This window comes from Leptonychotes weddellii, chromosome 9, assembly GCF_054177405.1.
Source record: "Leptonychotes weddellii isolate Sample4059 chromosome 9, ASM5417740v2, whole genome shotgun sequence".
NCBI lineage: Eukaryota > Metazoa > Chordata > Mammalia > Carnivora > Phocidae > Leptonychotes > Leptonychotes weddellii.
In genome coordinates this window covers 90178720-90186622 of record NC_138377.1, presented here as the reverse complement: position 1 = coordinate 90186622, position 7903 = coordinate 90178720, and positions in this window count along the sequence as shown.

Below are 7903 nucleotides of genomic sequence, written 5' to 3'. Positions count from 1 at the left end.
AAAAACAGAGCTACCATATGACCCAGCAGTTGCACTACTAGGTATTTACCCAAAGACACAGATGTAGTGAAAAGAAGGGGCACATGCACCCCAGTGTTCATAGCAGCAATGTCCACAATAGCCAAACTGTGGAAGGAGCCGAGATGCCCTTCAACAGATGAATGGATAAAGAAAATGTGGTTCATATATACAATGGAATATTACTCAGCTACCCACCATTTGCATCGACATGGATGTAACTGGAGGGGATTATGCTAGGTGAAATAAGTCAAGCAGAGAAAGATAATTATCATATCGTTTCACTCATATGTGGAACATAAGGAGTAGCACGGAGGACCATAGAGGAAGGGAGGGAAAACTGAATGGGAAGAAATCAGAGAGGGAGAAAAACCATGAGAGACTCTGGACTCCGGGAGACAAACTGAGGGTTACAGAAGGGAGGGGGTGATGGGGTAACCAGGGGTATCAGGCAGGGCACATGTGATGATGAGCACTGGGTGTTATATGCAACTAATGAGTCATTGAACACTACATCAAAAACTGATGATGTACTTACTATATGTTGGCTAACTGAACACAATAATAACAATAAAAAAAGAAAGATGGGGCGCCTGGGTGGCTCAGTTGTTAAGCATCTGCCTTCGACTCAGGTCATGATCCCAGGGTCCTGGGATCAAGCCCCACATCGGGCTCCCTGCTCGGCAGGAAGCCTGCTTCTCCCTCTCCCACTCCCGCTGCTTGTGTTCCCTCTCTCGCTGTGTCTCTCTCTGTCAAATAAATAAATAAAATCTTAAAAATAAATTAAAAAAAATAAAAACTTGGGTTCATACCTTTTCCTTTCACATCAAGCATATGCCAGCATAGAACATTCTTTTACCTGCTGCCCGTTTCTTAGCATAGTAGATTGGAAGACTGGAGTAGGCAGAGTAGACATTGGTGGCTCTGATTTGCTTGTATTCACAGAAGTCCGTATTTCCTTCAGGACTGAATCAAGGTCAAAAGGAACAGTGTTTGCTCCTAATTGCCTTTTTTAAATAAATCAGTCACTGGATGGGTATTCAGATGAAACATCTCTGTGGGTAGGGGTTAGTGCCTTTTTTGGTTGCTTCCATGTCTGGCCCTCCACCAGTATTTATCATAATGCACCTTTTCCATTTTTATCATAGTTCAAAAATGCCAGGATCTGAATTCCTGTATGTGCATTTTATAGCGATCAACAAACAAAAGCTCATCAAGCACTTGTCCCTCCTACATATACCATCATATTGGCAGGCCCTGATTTGTGTGCTGCATATCATCAGTTTTTTCCAATTGGAGGCTGAGTGTCGGAGTGATTGCTCTTTCACATTGTATGCTATTGTTGTTATACTCTGTCCATCTGTATCATTTGATAAAGGAATTTTTCCAATAGCTGTTCTTCCTCCTAAGTATAATGTTTTTTACATTAGGGATCATTTATAAGCTTTTCAGGAATGACACTTTTTTTTTTATGCTGTAAAGAATGTGACTTGAAGGGTGTTTCTATAGTTTGGGTCTCTTCTTTGCCTTTGGAAACAATGTTATCAATTTGGTGCCAGAAAACATTATTTTGTGTTTATTACGGAGAATCTAAATGTATTGACTAGAGTAGTCACTGTGTTTAGATTTTTTTTTTTTTAATGTGGTGGTTTCATACCACTATTTGACAGTTTCTTATCAGACAAACACTTAGAATGGAGAGTGAATGACTGACTGGCTCAATAAAATTTAATTTTCAGATTTATCATAATTCCTTCTGTTACCTCTTTTCTTTTTTGACTATGAAAAATCATCGTACTTGTACCTACACGTGTCCCAACGCACAGAGACTCACAGTTTGTGTTTGCACTGGGGCTGCTCACTCTTCATCTTTTAGACATTATTTTGAATTATGTGATTTTATCACCCCTCATGTACTTCAGTCAGTGACCTCGGATTTAGTGACCCTTTCGGTTTATTGAGATATCATCCAACAATAGAGTCACAGCGATAAATGCCAATTTCTCAAACAAAAACAACATACAAGAGACATAAAAAAATGTTTTAGCCAACAGTAACTACTCTGGTTATCTGAAATTAGCCAAGACAGAATAACTAATACAATTCTAATAGTGCACAACCAGCAGTTAAGAATATAAAGGTTATTAAGATTATAACCAGATTTCTAGAAAATCATAATTAACCTCATATTTCAAACATATGGAAACAGGATTGTTTTGAACATTTTCCTCTGAAACCATGAAAAGACGTAGGAGAACATTTGATAATTTACCAGGGACTACCAATATGCCTGAGACCAACTAGGGAAACTCTGGTTTATAATCCTCTGTCTCTGTTGAGACACATAACCAAGATGTTTAAATATGGCCAACTAGCAAGGCTATCTTCTTGAAATGCTTCACTAATTTGTTACCCAACTTTGCCAACAATCTGTCCCCTTGCTTGTTGAACAAGCTACAGTTCTCAAACACCTCCTGGGCTGTCGAGCCTCATGCGTTGCCAAATTACCATCAAGAAAGCTTTTATCAACTTCTATTTCCCACCAGCTGTGTGGGAGAAAGTCTGTCTCCCCAACTCCTCATCAGTTCTGGGTAAAGAGAAGTTGCTTTGCATATGATGTTTAGATTCTAAAGATAGCACTTAGAGCGAAAAATCAGATAGAGTCCAAATGACTCTGGCAGATCCCTTACATTGTCCACGAAATACACAGAGATAGGTCTATGTGTCTTAAGTGCAGTCTCGGGTTCAGGCTCATTGAGTGGGACGGTGGACAAAATGACCACAACTGTTTTCATTGTGTTTTGTCATTCCCTTTACATTTGTTTGTTTATTTTTGTCTGAATTATGTTTGAATTCATGTAAATTAAATACAATTGCTTTGTGAATTGCCTTTGTCATTTTTTTAATTTGGAGTGTTCATCTTTCTTTTTTTTTTTTTTTTACATTAAGGGTATGATTACCTTTTTATTCCATATATTTAAAAAATATGTTTCCTAATATGCCATCTTTGTGCCGTTATTGTGTGTGTGTTTGTGTGAGTGTGTGTGTGTGTTCTGTTTATGGCCCTCCCCACCAGATTAAGTATGTAACATCTTAAATTAATTGTAGAATACTTTCTGGTTTTATGTTTGAATTTTTAATATTTATGGAATTCCTTTTTATAGACAGCATTGAAGTAAGCATCTGAGTTTATTTTTCCTCAAGAGCTTGAACAATTATATCCTGGTGGGACATCCTTAAAAGTTCTCTTACATGTTTATGTTTTCCCATTCTGGTTTTCATATAAGACTTTCAGCTGTTAGTAATCTGAAAGATAGGAAGAAAATCGAGACAACTTTTTCCTGTCACACTCTTGTGCCCAGGGCTTTTCCTTCCTCTTGGAAGAGAATGGTGCTATTTCAATGATTTGGTTATAAATAAGGCAATGGAGAAAAGCAAGCAAGCAAGTTCCTTAATCGTGTGGCAAAAGCTGTTAAGTGTCCCTCAATATCAATTTTTGCCTTCCTGCTTAGTAACAGAACCCTCACTTCTTAGCTGGGTACAAGATCAACCAGAATAAAGGCTATATAATTACGAGCTTCCTTGAAACTGGGAAGTATCTGGTTTTTGTGAAATGTCCTCAAAGTAGGAGGCATGGTCTTTCTTGCCCTTACTTCTTTATTGCTGGCTCAGCTCTGGACATGGTGGCCAAAGCCAAAGCAGCCATATTGGACTACATAGCATCATGTTAAAGAGGCCAGCGCAATGAGACAGACATCGCCAGGATCCCTGATTTTATGGAGCTGGCATTTCAGTTGTGGACTTACACGCAGCTGAATTTGAATGATACAGAAACACAGGGAGGGCTTTTGTTTTATTTAGCATTACATTCACAGGACTTGACACTGGACCTAGAACGTGGTATGTTCAATAAATGTTTGTAGGAGGCATGTCTTTCCATTTATATGCAAGACAGTAGTGATTCTGAGAATTTCAGGTAGGCTGATACCTATTCATTCCACATCTCATCTTTTGTATTTGGGCCTGTGACTTGGAAACCTTAAAGAAAACGTCATGCCCTCTCAAGTATGTTTTACATAGCTGTCATCTTTCGTAGACAACTCTTTCAGTGGACTTCTTTTACTTGACTTTCATTTGTTAAGAATACACAAATCTGGGAGTGCTTACCACCATTTTTTTTTTAAAGATTTTATTTATTCATTTGAGACACAGAGATACAGAGAGAGAGAGAGCACGAGCAGGGAGAGAGGCAGAGGGAGAAGGAGAAGCAGGCTCCCCGCTGAGCCAGGAGCCCGATGTGGGCCTCGATCCCAGGACCCTGGGATCATGACCTGAGCTGAAGGCAGATGCTTAACCATCTGAGCCACCCAGGCGCCCCCTTACCACCATTTTGATGCACGCTCCCCCGGAGCACATGGTGAGTGGGGTATGGTGAGTTTTCTAGAACAGATCCCAGCCAAGCTCTGGCCCTGAGGTGACAGCTCTCTGCTAGGTTTATGCTCCTATTTAATCCTTCTCCATTCCTTGGGGGCCCATCTTTATGGAGAAATAGGCAGTTGGCTGAGAATGTTGGAACGGAACATTCCTTGCTAATTATTTAATTTTCGTCTGGCACAAACTGAAGCCTCTTAAGTTTAGTGGGAACTATAAGTCCATTGCCTTCCTTTGCTACCAGAGAGCTTACCACATATCCCTAAAAACAAACACACAGCTCTGTTCTTGCCCTAGTCCTGAACACTGGCCAGTGAAACTGCTTTTCTCTTCCACCTGCTGTTCATGGAGTAATGACAGCAAGCATCTCATGCTTTCTGTTGTAAAACTGAGGCATCAGTAAAAATAGAGTAAAGACAAAAACCCTGGCCTCTCACACCCCCATTCCTTGCACATGCTCTAAGCCTTCCTTTACTTCATCTACAATTTATCGAGTCCTGGCTTGGAATATAACACCCGGGACAACCCAACAAGGAAGGTGTTGGGAAACCAGGGCCTGGAGAGGTGAAGCTACTCTCCCAAGACCACACAGCTAACGAGTGGCAAAGTGGAGGTTGGAACCTAGCTCTGCCCTGGCTATGATTTAGGTCCCAGACTATGGATATATTACCTTTACCGCCAAGAGGGTCTTTAACCTTCTTGTTCCCTTAATGAACTGCTGTTCACCTTTCAAATGCAGTGTAGGTGCCACTTTCTCAGGAAATGATCTCTACTGCCCTAGACTGAGGCCCCCTCTGTGTTCCTGCAACATCCTGCGTCTTTATTCCAACAAAATGTTGATTTTGAGCACTGCATTTACTATGTGCTATAAATGTTTTACATGGAGTACCTATTTCAATGCCCACAAGCCTTCCCAGGGAGGCTACTATGATTAGGGACAGTCTGTGAAGAGGAACTTTGAGTAAATAGAGCCAGGGGTGCAAATCCAGGCTTTTGATGCCGAAGCCCCTGTGCCTAACCGTTATGGTAGAATGTATCACAGTGCCTTTATTTTTTAATTTGACAGTGTCCTTCTTGGACTCCAAATTCTTCAATACCAGAGAGTTTCTTACTCATTTTGTACTCTCAGCAGGTAGCTCAGGATGATACATGACAAGCATCGGCTTATCTGCTCTAGATCTCCCGCCCCTTGGTTGGCCCTTGAATGTGTTCCCACTTCATGAGATGGGAATATTCATTTTTGGAACGGACATGGTTCCAAAAAAAATACACACACTATCAAATTGAAGACTGTAGATTCATCTTCTTGTGGCATACACAGACTCATAACCTGGCTGAACTTTTTTCCCAGATACTTCCAAATGTGTAATGAAAAATATCTTTCAAAGAAGTTCCCACACAGGAATGTTCTTTATGGTCTGGTCATCGTTAGTGCTGATTTACCAAGTAGTTACCATGCTCCCTTCTGGGAACACGTTAGGATTTCCCTTCTCTGCCCCATTGAGTCAGTAAGCCTTGAGACAGTAAGTCACCAAAGACTTGCTTTGGCCCATGCAGTGTGGGCAGAGTGACAAGTGATACCTCCAGGTAGAAGCCTTAAGGGCCCATGCATGATTGCTCACTGGTCCAGGGACAAGCAGGGCTTGCAGTATTAATAAGGCTTTGAAGAGCAGAGCCCCCACCTCTGACCTGCAATGAACAGTAGGGTAAGTAGGACGCAAAGCTTAGCTCTTCTAAGCTACTAAGACCGGGCGGTTGAATGTTACTACAGCGTAACAGTCTGTCCTGCTTGAGACTCTCCTGACCGTCTCCTGATTCTTGGCATTTTTTTTTTTTTTTATCTTGGGAAATGAGGAGAGTCATTAAACTGAGGCGTAACCTCAAAAGCTCTAGACCCACTAGAAACTTAATAACTAACACCACGCTTAAGAAAGTTCTGATTGGGACAGTGCTACTGATTGTCTGTCCTCCTTCCCTATTCGGGGGGCAGAGAAGGTTGAAATGAGCCCAAAGGAACATCAGAGGGATTTAATTAGATGAGCGAAAATATTCTGAAGGTCAAAGGGTGGGATGACATTCTGGAATCTCCTTCCTGATTGCTCTTTTGAAATCAGCAGAGCTGTCACACTTGCCTGAGCCTGTGTGGTGAGAGTGTGCCAGGAGGGTGGGGCTGGACCTGTTGCTCTCAGGGAGTGCCTTCCGGCTTTATGATTTTATATCTTCAATCTTGGCTGGTTAAAAGATCCATTTATACACTTAACCAGATTTTCCCAGGGTGTAAATTCCCCCCAGAGATAAATTAAACACTTTTAGGGATACAATTGGTCTGTGAGGCCACCAGGGTACCATTCACTGCTTCGAAGCCGCAGTTTACCAAATGGTACCCTGGTGACTTAGGGAGTGAGTGCACATCTGTAAAAGGACTTCCTTCGCATCCAGGGATGCACTCTCAGAATTCTCCCTGAAATGCATGGACAGCCAAGGGTGGAAAATGGAGAGAGTGAGGCCCCTTAGTTGCTCCTCTGTTCCCATCATGCTCTCAGCTGGGCTGCTGTGTCAGTGAAAGATAAGCCACAGTAAATTAGGGAGGGAGGGCAGCTCAGCTCCTGAGCACATGCCATTTCCCCTTGGTCAGAGCCAGCTCCCTTGGGGATGATCCATCCCCCAGGGGTTTGCTGTGTTGCCCAGGGTGTCAAGTGTCAAGGGCTTTTCCTGGACCACCTTCCCATGCCTTTGTCCTGCCTTGTCTCTCTCACCTCATCAACATCTAACTTATTTTTCCTTCTTTTGGGGTATTAAATGTATTCATTCATTCAAAAAACAATTAGCAACCACTTATTATATTCAGGATCAAGTTTTAGTGAATCACACCAGTCCTTGGTTTAGATGGATCTGAGTTTAAATCTTAGCTCCACGATTTATTGGCCTTCTGCCTCTTTGCCTCACTTTACCCATCTGTATAACAGAGGTAATAAAAGTTTCTCCCTCATAATGTTACAGTAAGAATTAAATGAAACAATATATGTAAAAGGTTTAATAAAGTGCTGAGCACAAAATAAATATTAGCTGTTATTCTTCTTTACCTTCTACTGTAAATGCCAGGCACTGAAGTGCTAGGGATATAAATATAAGTAAGACCTGGTTCTTATCCTTAAGACATTCATAGTCTAGAGCAGTGATCCTCAAAATGTGGTTCCTGATCACCATCAGCAGCATCAGCTGGGAACTTGTTGGATGAATTCTCACACTCCACCCAGACTTCCTGAATCAGAAACTCTGTAGCCCAGCAATCTGTTCTAACAAGCCCCCCTGGGGACTCTGACCCTCATGCAGTTTGAAAGCCTCTGCTTTATCGTAGAGGAATACTTGTATCTTATATCTGGGGGTGGGGGGCAGGGGGCTTAAAGTGTACAAAATGTTGCTATATGCTTTTAATTCCTTTTGTTTTTTTAAG